At 41.6% G+C, this 14,589-nt stretch overlaps 1 protein-coding gene across 1 annotated transcript in view; it reads right to left on the reverse strand.

Moving 5' to 3' along the window:
- The window catches only part of SKAP1 (src kinase associated phosphoprotein 1), a 480,903-nt gene that overhangs the window by 142,197 nt on the left and 324,117 nt on the right, over positions 1-14,589 (reverse strand). The gene's annotated exons all lie outside the window — the stretch shown is intronic.

The raw sequence follows: 14,589 nt of genomic DNA on the forward strand, positions 1-14,589 counted from the left end.
GAGACAGTCGGTCTCCCCCTCCGGCAGCCGAGCTATGCACCTAAAGGGGAGACAGTCAGTCTCCAGCAACCAGGCTCCAACCAGACTACTCCCGTGGTAGTGCTGGCACCAGGACAGAGTACCACTGGTCTCTGCCCCCTCAGCTACCCACCAAGGCAGCCTACCAGTCCCCTACACAGCCTACTAGTCCCCCATGTCCAGCCAAGGCACCTGGACATGGACAAGATTCTCCCTTACCCAGGTGTAGTAACCGTTTATTGTGGGTGGGCTGTACTGCTGTTTCTGTCTTGTGGGTGGGCTGCTGGACTATCAAGGGCACTGACCGGCAGGAGGTCAGGTACCCTGTTAGTCTAATTGGTAAAGGGGAGAAGTGTGGCGAAACCAACTTCACCACTGTGAACTGGAGAAGCCTGGTTGCTCGCCTGCTGCCTTTAGATTATGGACCGGCAGCTAAAGGGTTAATTTTGCTGTGCAGAAGGATTTATTTCTCCCTTTCTGCACAGCAGTTCGGTAGATGGAATCTACCGAACAAACAGCCGTTTATCAGCCTCCCCAGAGCTGTGGGAAGCCGGCCGGCGCTGTTAATTGGCCACCCAGAAGCTGGAGTGTGCTGTCAATTTACCTCCCTGAAGCTGGGTTAACCGCAGCTTAATTGCTTGTTACTGAGTGGCCGCTGTTACACTTAGCGGCCGCTAGGTGGCGGTGTTCTGGAGCTCCCCGGGCAGCCAGCGCTTTTCTGCCCGGCTTTCATGCACCAAAATCGGACACTTTTACGTGCAGGCACCGCTGAACCTCCAGCCCTTGGTTCTAATTCGTATGGATTTGGTGAATGCATGTAAATTCGGTAGTTTGTTTTATGTGAATGTTTTAACCCAGATAGCCATGCCATGGAGCCTGTTAGTATAATTAAAGACTTTAGCTCCATGGCAATTAAAAACTGTATTCGGGTGGTCTGAGTGCCATTCACCTAATAATGTGCACCCAGTCCCGAGCTATCTGGGGATATGTTACATGTCTGTGTTTTATGTATAAAATGTGTCTTTATGTATTTTAAAGTGATAGTCTGTTTTGTGTCCCCACGTGTGTAATGGAGTTTTGCCTTTGTCCTGGGAGATAATTGAATTACTTCTCCAATTATCTCCAGGACAGAGAGGAGGAAGCCAGGATGCATTGTGGGAAAGTATTGTGGCAGTGTGTACTAAAGTGATACTTGTCTGTCTGTGGTTTCAGTCTCCCATTTGGTCCCTTAGGGGAGTGTCCACCAAGTGGGAGACCTGCATAAATACTGGGCAGGTAGCCCTCAGTAAATCAGTTCCTGCTTAACCCTCAAAGCGATGTGTCGTCTCATTCTTTGGGGGAATTGGATTGTATGCTGACTGCCAGGAGTGTAAGCGGATTGTATGCTTTTCCTGTTCGGCTGATTCCAGGGTTCGTGTGTTTGCAGTTCGGGAGTTGGGGAATTTGTACAGTTTGCAGTTCGGGAGATTGGTGATTGCAGTAGCTGCTGGTCTATGGGAAAGGGGATTATCGCCTAAACAGTTTTTATCCTCTTGTGAGTGAAACGGTCCGTTACATAGCTGTTTAGGTAAATGGCTCCCTCTGATTTGACGCACTTTTTCTCCCGCACCACACAGCTGTCCACACCTCCATGGTTGAGAACATCAATTTTGATGATCTCAGCCAATTCAGTGCTTTCCCAGTGTGTTTACAGTGCTGCAGGGACATGGTATAGACACCAAAACCACTACATTAAGACTATATTGTCCATTTAAACTGGTTCACAATGGTAAGGTAAGACGACACCCAGGGACTCCAGGTAACATAAGATTTTAATTGAAATTAAGTTACTATTGGACAGGAGAGTCCCTGTAAATAATGCTTCAATAATTGTCTATTGAATATGCATATTTAGGGAACCAGTTTAGTTACAAAAGGGCCTAAACCTAAAAATACAAAAGCCATAAAATATTATGAAAATTATTTAAAAAAAAAAAAAAAAAAATCCTTAATTTCCTAGTCATGCTTTGTTTTGCATGGCAGTCTATTAAACAGTCATAAATATAGGAAATACTATAGAATTCAGTGGATTTCCATTTGGAAATTATCCAGCATGTACATGTCATAATATTTCTACAATTAAAATAGTAGAGTTCCATGACAGGTACTGTATGGGAGGGGATGATTCTATTACACATGTATTCTATCAGCACCTGTATAATTTATAACAGCACACAAGGCTACATGTCTTATATGGTATATTAAGGGACTGCCAAAGCATCAGTTTAGTTTTTCAAGTAGACTATGGCATACGGGATGCCTGTTAACTCCACCTAGTTCTGCACATGCCACAGATCATCTTTAAATTTGTACTTTTTCTGTAGTACGTCTGCTTAGTTAGTACAATTTGATCTATAAATCTTTTTTTTACATTTATCTCCCGTTCATTGTTGGAAAATTGCTACTGAGACAATGGATATTTGTCATAACTGAAGGCAAATGGTAATAGATAAAGCCATACAACCATGCACTTCCTTCACATAATCACATAATGCTTGGTAGTTATTAAAAACATTGACTTTACAACTGCAAATGTTTCATTTAAAGCCTCCAATAGCTGGCTATGACCCCTCGGGATAGGGGGTGTTCTAATTCTATTGCACAAGTCCGTCAAGCTCATCTGTATTGAACGGCTTTAATTTATGGTGCTATAGGGTTCTGTACACTACCAGGCTCCCAACATTTGGATGCTCTCAAATATGGAGGGTATAAGAGGAACAGGTTTTAGCAGGACCACGATAAAGAAATCTTTGTTCAGCATGTTTATTTTGCACCTGGTTAGTGATTAGCTTTTGGCTTCAATGCTAATTAGGTGGTCTCCCATTAATGCCCTCCCTTGGGACATGCAAGTTTCGCAGGAACAGACAGCTGCAGATCTGCACGCATAACATGAGCCTAGAAGGAGCATTGTGAACTTGCAGAACATGACAACCTACACCTTGCTCTCCTTAGGATTATTTCTAGTTTTACACCTCCTGTGTTACTATTTACCATTTAAAAACATCACCAAGGTTACACAGGTTCTTATGGACCTAGCCGTGGTACAAATGTTACAGCATCACTGGAGTAGACACAAAAAATCTACAGATAATTTGTGGGCTGATGCAAGTGTCATCGGTCTGTGTTCACATGGAGAAAGGGGTTTACACAGCCACAAAACGTCTGTGAAACCTCCACTTTGCTAATAAAGCATCTGGCTGCAGTTATGCACCATGATTGAAACTCAGAAAGCCAGACGGGGGTTTCACTACATACTGCTTTTTCAAAACTGTACTGGATGTCTCACTGCTACAGGGTCTACAAATACTTGGTCATGTGGTCCTTTGTGTTTACATAGATACACCAACATATGTAGAGACACCAACATGATCTTCAGTATTGTGCAATCAACATTTTAGTGAAAAATTTTAACAAATGGCTGTAGAACAAATTGCGCACTGCTTCTGCCTGACACTTTTACTTGCAATTAACTCATGCAAGTTGAATATAATTGATGAGGTCTTTGAAGTTCATGACTATTAGGCACAGGAAGTTAATTTAACTTGTTATGTTCTTAGTTGTGATGAAGTGGTCTGGGTGACTTTAGTGGTCTTTTAAGGGGGCACTTTACTGTAAACACCATAACCAACTCAAGCACAGCCTTCTTTGTTGTGTAAGACACATGACACACTTACTTTTTGAAACAATGTGTATTGTCTTGCACTCTGGGGGTGGGGGGAGCATAATAGTAATGACATCCATGCTTGGCCCCTTTTTGCAGGGCTGGACATGGGATACAAAGCAGCCTTGGAAAAAAATGTATGCCAGCCCCATAAGTCATTGTGCCGTGTGTGTGTGTGTGTATATATTATATATATATATATATAAATAAAAGATGCTGGAAGTTCTTGCACACAGGCTCTATACTTATCAATAATGCCGGGTGCCAGCCTGAGCTTTAAATATCCAAATGAGTTAGGGAAATAGCTGCACGCACGGTCTTCGACAAAACCCACAGTTTATTCGATATACATTAAAATAAGGATCAACGTGCCCCCTCTTGCCCCATGGTCACGTACAGGGCCGCCATCAGAAATTTTGGGGCCGCTAACACAGCTCAGGGTTTGGGCCCCCGGGGCCCGCCCACAGGGTCCGCCTCCAAATCCCGCCCACAGGAATACACACAGACACACATACATCCTAACACACAGACACATACTGACACACATACACACATGTAGGCATACATACTGACACACACATACCGAGACATACACATACTAACATACATACAGACACATACACATACATAATGACATGCATACAGACATACTGACATACATACATGCATGCATGCAGCTCATTTTTTAGTCACCCTCCTGTTTCTTACCTTTTCTTTGCAGGAGGGTGGCTGGGGCTGATGGGAGTCGGCTGGCTCTCCTTCTTCAAGGCCTCCACCCTGTCTCTCCTTCCAGCATGCAGTGAGCTGGGAGGAAGTGACCAGTCGTCACTTCTTCCCAGCACTATTTGTGTTTTTTTTTAAGGGGCCCGGTCGCGCTATTACATGAAGAAAAGCAAAACAGATTCTGAAGAGAAGAGAAAACAATAGGAGAAAGGTAAATTTGGCATGACAGTGCCAATTTAATCTCAATAAAGCACACTTAATTGTAAATATTTTGTTTTGAAGTATACTGTCAACACACAGAATATGAACTATCTGGTTTTCCATAATGCATAGTTAATTTGGATTTTTGATATTAAAATAGAACAGTCACATCTCTGGAAAAGTTCCCACCCAAATAAACACTTTTAAATCTTCTTCTGATTTGACGTATGTGGAAAAACATACTAATCAAAGCAGCTCATCCATGTCCAGGGCATCATCATGCCCCTAAATCAGGGGTCAGCAATCTATAGCCCTCAAGGTGCCTTTGTACGGCAATCAGGGCTGCCAGAGGCTTTAGATATTTGCTAGTGCAAACTGGGCGGTAATTGCAGGTGGTGAGGGGCAATACTCAATTTATGAATTGCAACAGATCACTTCCTCCCAGCACTTGTGAATGGGGATTCACACTGGAGTAAAGCAGCCTGCAGAAGCTATTCCAGCTACTGCCCGTGACCTGTACCTGGCCAGCCCGGTCCCCACTGGACCTCAGGGAAGTCACCCACACTGCTACATATACACAAAGCTGCAGAAGAAGCCTTCCCCAAATGCCCCCACATGCAATACCAAAGGCAGCCTTACACATACACACACCACCAATCACACACGTCACATATCCACGCACACACAATTCCACAAGCAGCCCATATACACAGCCCAAATTCATAGGTATCATACACAATACTACAAAATACTCATGAACATATACAATATAATACTGCAACATACACACCTCAAGTTAAAAAAACAATAGGATCGCATGTCAAGTGCCTTAAAAATCTTGTTTTGGCACAGTAGTATTTACAAGTTGCCTACCCCGCCCTAGATGCTCTGGTGGTGTTCATGTTTACTTAGCTGTCTGCTGAGAATGCTGTAGAATCACATACAATTCTTACAAATTAACCCTAAAAGTACCATATATATGGTACCATATGTGGAGTGAAGTAAATTAATTTACACTGTATGCTCTGGCTGTACCAGAAAATCCTATTATTTTAAAATGACTGTAAGCAGAGAAGAAGAGAATATGCATTTAAATATATTTCTGCATTATGTGATAATATAATGTGAAAATAAACCTGATGAAAACATATTCTACATGATGTATCAATTAGAAATGAAAGGAATTAGAACATAAAGGACTATCAATATGTTGTTATTATTCTTTATGGTACTGTGAGCCAAAATAATGACAATAAATTGTATAACGTGACAGAGAAAAATGAATAGAAGGGGAACATGTAACACTTGGTCACGTGACATGGAGTAATTAACATGATGCAACATGTAATTTCATTCTGTATTGAGTTACACAAAAATGAAAAGGATTGTGATATGTAATATTTTACATCACAGTAAGCGACAAGATGGAATCATGCTAGATCATTCTGGATTATATGACATAGAGCAAGGAACAAGATACAAAAATTATATATTGTTCTGTATTTTGTGACAAAGAGTAATGGCAAGGATCAGAACATTGGATATCTTTAAGTATTATGTAACATGGAATAATGAAAGTAAAAGACAATATCATTTATCATAGTGATAAATTATATATCAATGCATCAGGTACCCCACCATCTTATCCATCACCAATATCCATCTCTGCTACTGCCTACATCATACCCACCCATACCTAATATGTCCTGCTTAAGAACACTTCCCAAGCAGGGCACACCTCTCCAAAAACACAAAAATTATGTATTCAATGCGTGTCATTCCATTACTATTTTAAACTAGTAACTTGTAAGACATGCTTGCCAGTGTCAACAGTGCAGGAGCTGTTGTTGTTGTGACTTAAAGCAGGAGAACCACCTGTAGAAGAGTTTTCCTGTTCTCCCGCAATAGTGGAACTAAAACAAATGCAGCCGGTGTGGCGGCACCGGGGTCTGCCTGTTTGGGGCCAGTCTGGCACCGAGGCCCTTTAAGGGGAAGGCTGGGCCCCTGTAATATCTGCCAGCTTCTCATTGAGCACACACGCTCCCATCAGCAGTACCCCAAAAAAACTTTCTTCAATCTACATTAGTTCTGCCACTGCTCTCCCATTACAATACAGACCACTATATTGAGAAATGATTGGCAGGGGAGTGGAAAAGAGGTTTATTTAATATATCTGATAAAAAAATCTAAACAATTCTACACAGTAATAATACGTAGAGTAGCTACCAATCTTTTCAAATAACCCATGGCCCTATAGCTCAAGGTCAGAGTACAAAATATGCTTAGACATGTTACAGTCTGCATCAGTGGTAAAAAAAAAAAATATTGTGGTGTTGTCAGAAAAGGCTAGACATATCGCAAAGAACCATATAACGGGCATGGAAAAGATTTATGCATGTACAACACAAACAGGAAATGACCTCACACCCACTATCTTTTACATGGTGCAGCTTACATAGGTTGGAATATGGGTTGCAGCCACTTTCTCCTGCACAGATAAAACCAATTTGTCACAAAGAAGGTTTATCCATAGTCTGTCCACACGCCTACACAAATAAATAGCTCTTATCTACAGACACACAAACAGTCACACACCTGCACAATACAGCCTCACTTCTAACCTGACACTGAACTCTGGGTAATCTTTTTAAGAGAGAAAGTCACAATGATTAATTTAACATCTTAATTAATGCAAACAAACAAGGAGAAAGATGGAATGTTGCCAGTGACAGCTTGAGAAGGTGATGAAGTGCAGAGCACATCTGACTGAAGCCTGGCTTTTCATGTGAGGATTGCAGCATAATAACATGTAAATATCATCAGCTTCACATCACAACCTATCCAAATATTTTTATTTCTGTGGCTCGGCAGACACTGCAAAAGGCTTAATTTTCTGCTTCCACCCTGCCAGCCATGGGGAGCAAGAGAGATCAAGTACCCATAAGAGGCTGTGAACATGGAAAAGCACATTAGAACTCTGCATGTAATGGCGGACAGACTAGAAAAATAAGAGTTTTGAGAGAGAAATTTAAGAAAAAGCAAAATGGGTTACAAGGGGTGAAAGCACAAAAAAAAAAAACACACCAGTGAGAACAGATAAGAGTGCTATGAGCAGAGAACAGACAAGAGAAGGTTTGTAGCAGAGAAAAAAAAGATGATGACAAACTTAAGATGGGAGAAAGACAGATTAAGGCCAAGAGACATAAGAAACAGAGCACAGGATTCAGGTTAGAGTTAAGAGAGCACAGTGGTTAGCATGACAGTGAGACAGCACGGATTAGAAAAAAATAAAATAAAGATGTGCTAAAAAGGTAAATAGAATGGATGAGAGTGAAGAACTGGTAACAGAAATAAGTGATAAGATGGTGACTACTCTTGAGCGTTGAGAACAGACTTGTTAAAGCAAAGAGACCAAGGGAGAAAAGACCACTGAAAGTGGTAAGTATGCAGAGAAAAGAGATAAGAGGAAATTGGGTGCTTGGTGAGCAGTGCGAAAAGATGGGAGTGGGTTTTAGAAAGGGTCAGAGAGCATTAGAGAAAAAGAAACCGCATAAGAAATTCAAGAGAGCAGGTAAGAGAAAAGAAAGGAGAAATCAAACAGTTAAGAGAGAATACAGAAGAGAGTAAAAGCCCTATGACAGAAAATAAGAGTACACTCAAACCATATCAAGACAGCTGTGTAAGAGGTCGCTGTGATAGCACAGACAAGAGGGAGAGCTTGACATGAGAGACGGAAGCGCAGATGTAAGAGCATGCTAAAATATATTCATATGAAATAGAAAATCTCATAAGACAGATGTGCCCTAGCCAGGCCCAGATACAAACAAAAATGTAGACTGAGATATTTGAATCTTCATACTTCTTTTACAGATTTATTCTTCCAAGATAAAAAGAAAGAAGCCACGAGGAAACAAATACAACGAAGAGAGTTGCAATGAGACAAGAACGAGCTAGCAGAAGAGACTGCCCAGAATATGTCAAACAGCTGAAGAGTGCTAAAAGAGACAGCTAAAAGAAGCAAATATGGTTTCTGTTGAATGAGAGAAGTGTGAGGGATCTAGGATAAAACAGGTCATTAAATGGGGACAGTTACTTCCCTGGTTTTTATTTTTTTTAATGTTTATATATCCACGATATTTACAAATAATTTAATCTAGAATGTAGATCTGTCCTGGAACTGGGGGTCTCCATCTTTCTCCCTATCAATTATTGTTGTTATAAGCTCTGCGCATATCTGTCTATAAGCAGAGAACTGAATATAGAACATGGAAGTAGAGAAACTGTTTTTCTGCTTCTTATCTATCAAAGCAATGTGTGCCACAGCCATGCCAGAAATGAACTGTTTTGTGATGTCATTGCTTAAACATAAAAAAGTCAACAAGGTGATCTTCAATGTTGTTTTAACCGTGTAATTTCCAGAGAAGTGATTGTTCCTCTTTAGAGAGACATTGGTGTATTAAACACACTTAGTCAATATTAACAGCAAGTAGAAAGTACTCTAATGGTAGTAAGCTTAGCACACACAGTTTACTATTCACCAAGGAAGACTAAACGAATAGAATGCAGACAAAGAGCATTGATTCTTAATTCTTAATATATGAAAGAAGGACAGACACAAGTAAACAACATGGATATAGTTGAAATGGGAATATGGATATAATAGCAAGGAGGTGTCAGCAGAGAAAGTAAGAGATCAGAAAAAAGGGCACATGTCACTCAAGACTAGATATAACAATTCTACTTAATGTATATGCCACCATTTGCTGTGGCACAAAGGAACTAGACATTCAAACTAGTCACTTGACAGATTGCCAGCGCCGTTTGGCACAAAGAATGTTTAGTCAATCTCCTTCCACAAGGGAGCAGTGTAAGATCATTATTGGAGATACAGATATCTCCCCTCCCCATGTTCAGACATTAAAGTCTAGTGCTTTGAATGTTCTAAACCGGTTTGTGAAGCTTTGGTTTTTACGTATGTCCTGGTTGTGCAAGAGCAAGTGAAGTTCAAGAGAGAGAAATGTGACCTTGTCATCAGTAGGATTTGTTCTGCACATAGTACATCTTTATCCAACGCCGTTTGAAACAATACGTTATGATTCAATATAAATGTATACATGGTGTTGAAAGTTTAATAGTTCATTTTCTGCGATGCAATTAGATTCTGCACTAATGTCTAAAATGATAGAGTGAGAAAGAAACAAACAGGAGGGACAACTGCAAAGTCCCAAAATGACTTAAAAAAAAAGAAAAAGAAAATTTAAGGTCTTAGATGCAGAAAAACTATATAAGAAATCCTAAAAATGCACGTTTTTAAGATCATTTCATTGAACTGCAATCCATTTTTATCTTTTATCTAATGTTAACTGTATTGCACAAAAAGATGCAAAATTTAAAAAACTGCATAATGAGAATCTGTGTTCCTTTCAGACATCTTTACACATTCCGTGCAGGCACTACAGTGATAAAATTGCCAAATAAGTGGTAGTAGTGCTACAAGTAAGGTTATTATCTAAACACCTCACTCTGTATTTTATTTAATAGTAATGTTGATGTGGATTGAGCACCTTTCCCACAAACAGCTAAAAAAAACAGACTGTAAGCTTCCAAGCAGGGCTCTAAAATCCTTCTGTCTCTGTCGGTCAAAGTTTCATTATTATACAGTTCATTCAATATATCCAATTCAGCAGACTTTGATGGTGCTATAGAAGTAAATGGTAATAATGATAAAGATAAAGGATTTTTGTTTTAAGAATCGGCTGCAGCATTAAATAAGCCTGGGAATCTGATGATATAGGAATACAAATAAAAGCTGCATGAGCGGAGAAGATTGCTTTGATTGGGGCATATTTATGAGAAAAAAAAATCATTATTTATGAGCCAAATTGATTAGATAGCTGATAAATGTAAAGCTCGTTTCTAGCACAGACTGCTATAAAGATTGATAGCAGTGGGCTGGATGAGTGGGGAATTAAAAAATTGAGCAAAGAGCATAGATATTTAGGAACCCAGTGAAATACTGCAAAGTTGAATAAAACATTGTATGAGATAAGTTGAAAATGAAAATACAGGCCGAAATGACAATATGTTTCTAGTGGTGGACATTAAAGAAAATTTTTATTATTGAATTACTTTTATCTAATAAAAGTCAAAATTCACGGTGGGGGGCGGGGCCGGACCGCCAAGCTGGACGGTCGCAAGCGAGTTCAGCTCCTGCTACCCATCCACAAACAAGCACCTAAAATATGTTAAAAACCCCAAACTAACCGACAGCACGGGTCGTCAGAACCACGGAGACACCGGATCCTGGGAGAGGCTGGCTCATGGAGCTTCAGTCCCCGGGAGGTGAAGCCCTCGACGATCAAGTGGGGGCCCAAGCGGGCGGTGAGAGCGGCGGACTGCCGCTGCCCCTCTATCCTGCCTAATGGTGCTGAACCTGGAGGATGAGACACGGGTGGACCCGGCCCCGTTCCCCCCCCCTATTGGCCGGCGGGGGTGATCCCGGCCCTCACCCAGAGGCTTTGCAACCAGGGCTCGAAGACAGGGCCGCTCGAGGGCCTGGTCGTGACTCCAAGATGGCGGATTCCACGTACGCCGAGCACGACAGCAGAGACGGCTCCCCGGCGGAGTACAGAGCGACCAACATGGCCTCCAGAGGAGAACTCAGGGAACTGAGAGAGCCCAGGTACACCACGCCACAAACTGCAGCCCACAAGCAACTGCACACCCACCCTGCGCACACCATGCAGCACGGCGGCCTAACAGAGGATCTTACAGTGCCACCCCTGGCAGCCAGTCACCTCACACAGCACCCGAACAGCCTCCCTAACGGACACTCACCTCTGAACATGCGGAGAAGGTACTCCTGGCTGGCTGGGGAGGCTGCTCATGACATTAACAACGAGCTCAGCGACACTCCCAGAGGGGCACTGCCTGGGCCCTTACCTCAGCAGGCACTCATACCTGACAGAGCGAGCATCGATTACACACAAGCCCAAGACCACCAGCAAGGCCTAGAGACCACCGGGCGAAAATCCCTAAAGCATAAAACAACTTATGGACTCTAGACCAGCCAGGGTGATATAATAATCGTAGAACCCCATCTAATATTAGCGTGTTTATACTCTGATTTTCTCAGCATAATATATGGTCTAACTTTTCTCATAAATCATAACCAGAATGTAATACCAGCATAGCTTAACCAACTGGCAATTTGCATGTCTTTACCATATAATGCTCATATATTGCCTCACAACGAATAAGCTTATTTTCACTTAAAAAATTGTGCACTGTTTTAATGCCATAACTGTATATTAACTGTGATGTGTTTCGGCTTCCAATCGCTGTTGTGGCGCGGTAAGCTGACTGTTATCCTTTGTGCATGCAAAAATAAAGAATTATAAAAAAAAGTCAAAATTCACTTTAGCTTTGTGTGTGTTTCAATATATAGATATATACATATACATATATACTCCAAGTATCCCTACTTAGGAAGGACATACCCAAATTTCTGTGTCCTTCTTTTCTATCCTATATCTCTTTTATAGGAGATCCATATTTCTGTTGCTCTGACTTTATGCCAATACACCACAGCAATAATCCTCACTACAATAAATGTATCTAAAATTCTGTATGTATAACGAAGATACACTGTTCTTGTTACTATTTAATTGCATACATTGGAACTACAGTCAATCATTCCCTTCACGTTATCAGCTGCTGCAATTATACAATTATCTCTGCCATCACATACATATTCCTCTGCTACCTTTTGTCTCATCTCCCCATTTTACCCTTTAGATTGCAAGCTCATGTGCAGGGTTGTATCAGTCTGTTTCTGTGTTTGTCTTTTTCCCAATTGTACAGTGCTGCAGAATATGTTGGCGCTTTATAAATGCCAGTAATAAATAAATTAATAAAACAACAAAAATTGTTATTAGTAAATCATCTCAAATTTCAAAGAACATTCTTGCCCCCTCATCACACCCCTAAATTCTGTCCTTTGACCATTGTAAATGTTGGGAGGTATACACATACGCACTACACACACTCACATACTGCCAGTGCAAAGATGCCACAAGTTATTGTCAGATGAACATGCACAGTTTGCTTTAATGAAGCGGACTTAATTCCCAGATTTTACTATTAACATGACAAGTCATGATTTTATTAAAGACACGGAGGCTCATATTATGCATAACTCTTTCTTTATTCCCTCAGCAGCAAAGATAGAGGAATATAAATATTATCAAAATGAAAGAAAAGAAAAAACTGTATAGGTACACAGGCAACCAATCACATAACAGAGGAAGTGTTATATAAAGGCCTGTGTCTCCCACAATCCCCCTCTTTCTTGGGAAAACCGAAGACAAGGTAACATGAACTATATCCCACTTGGCAAGAACAGGAAACAGGAACAATTTGACAACTTCAAGCTAAAAGAGAGAGAGAAATATGGTAATAACCAAACTCCAAACTGCAGACGTACCAAGCAAAACGGTCGGTTGTTCATAGGAAAAACTGAAATCTGAAAAATATAAAATATAATTAATATAAATTGTATCCAACCTAGAAATATATCAATGAATAAGCATAAATACCATACGCAATCCACATTAAACAGACCAAATTGCAACATACCTGAAAAGTCCAACAGCATCTCATCCCTAGACCCCACACCAGGAGGGTGGGAGGGAATAATACTCGCCTCCGTGTCTTTAATAAAATCATGACTTTACATCATGTTAATAATAAAATCTGGGAATTTTATTAAAGACACGGAGGCTCATATTATGCAAGTTTAAAGCTGCGCTATCACCTGAGATGCGATGTGTTCAATTGGTCTGAAATAGAAGTTACGGAAGGTCGAATCCCGAGACCAATCCGCTGCTCGCATAATGTCCTCTAGATGACAGACGACTGCAGATGCCTTAAAAGCCATAGCACCCCATACAGAATGAGGCGTGAAGATAGAAGTGTCTATTCCCGCCGAAGATAAGAGCCAATGCACCCAACGTGCCAGAGTCGGTGTCGAAACAGGCCGGTGAGGCGCTCTAAAAGAAACGAATAAGGGATGTAAATCTGACGAACGAAGAGACTGCGTAGCTTCGTTCCTTTAGACAATCCACTGGACAGAGTGCTGGACACCCCGAGAATCTAGGGTACACAAATGACTTGGATGCCGATTTTGTCCTCCTGGATATGTTGAAAGCCACACTTTCGGGAGTGAAAACAATGGCGTCCCAATCAAGGGCTCTGACGTCGGATACTCTCTTACACGAAATTAAACAGAGTAACATCACTAGTTTAGAGGACAATTGCTTGAGTGTCAGTCCCTGGTTAGGGTACCATGACGATAGAAACTGTAGCATCACGTTGACGTCCCAGAAGGCAAAGAAACGAGACCTAGGTAGACGAGCGAGGCGAATACCCTTGAGAAGGCGACATACGAAAGGATGTCTGCCGACGGGTGAACCATCCAAACCACTATGTCCAGCTGAGATAGCTGAGCGGAAAAGGTTGATCGTGCAGTACGCTTTGCCCGAATCAAACAGGAGCATGAGGAACTCCAGGATCAGATGGAGAGGGGCAGATACGGGATCCATTGCTCGTTCCATGCACCAACTAGACCATGAATTCCATTAAGCACGGTAAGCTGATCTTGTACCTGGAGCCCAGGCGTTATCGAGGAGCAGGAGAGTTGCTCGCGGAACGTTCGGGACAACCCAGGTTCCCCTGAAAGGAGCCACGTTACCAGAGGCAATTGGTGCTGCAACACCAGCCCGTGTGAGTTCCCATCCGGATCCAGAAGGAGGTCTTGGAAGCTCGGGATCAGTCAGGGGCAATCTATCGACAACTCCATCAGGCGTGGGAACCATGGTTGGGATCTCCACAGAGGGGTGATCAGCGTCAGGCAACAATCGTGACGAACCAACTTCGAGATTGTGCGA

Source organism: Pelobates fuscus, chromosome 6 (genome assembly GCF_036172605.1).
Source record: "Pelobates fuscus isolate aPelFus1 chromosome 6, aPelFus1.pri, whole genome shotgun sequence".
NCBI lineage: Eukaryota > Metazoa > Chordata > Amphibia > Anura > Pelobatidae > Pelobates > Pelobates fuscus.